General features: G+C 36.2%; 1 protein-coding gene across 1 annotated transcript in view; it reads left to right on the top strand.

The window, feature by feature from the left end:
* tanc1b (tetratricopeptide repeat, ankyrin repeat and coiled-coil containing 1b) overlaps positions 1 to 329 on the top strand; it is a 118,232-nt gene that overhangs the window by 72,868 nt on the left and 45,035 nt on the right. The window lies entirely within an intron of this gene.

The raw sequence follows: 329 nt of genomic DNA, 5'->3' as shown, positions 1-329 counted from the left end.
ATTTGAACCCTTTCCAGCAGTGACTGTATGATTTTGAGATCCATCTTTTCACACTGAGGACAATTGAGGGACTCAAACACAACTATTACAAACGGTTCAAACATTCACTGATGCTCCAGAAGGAAACACGATGCATTAAGAAAACTTTTTTAATTTGAAGATCAAGGTAAATTGTACTTAATTTGTGTTCCGGGAAACATGCAAGTATCTCCTGTAGCTTCTGAAGGGCAGTACTAAATGGAAAATTAAATGATATTTCAACATATATTGGAAAATATTGGACATCTTCATCCTGTTCAAAAGTTTTCACCCCCTGGCTCTTACTGCAT

This window comes from Sinocyclocheilus rhinocerous, unplaced genomic scaffold (assembly GCF_001515625.1).
Source record: "Sinocyclocheilus rhinocerous isolate Xijiao unplaced genomic scaffold, SAMN03320098_v1.1 scaffold1806, whole genome shotgun sequence".
NCBI classification, from domain to species: Eukaryota; Metazoa; Chordata; class Actinopteri; order Cypriniformes; family Cyprinidae; genus Sinocyclocheilus; species Sinocyclocheilus rhinocerous.
The sequence above is the reverse complement of the archived record's forward strand: the minus strand, read 5'-3'. Positions and strand labels throughout refer to the sequence as shown.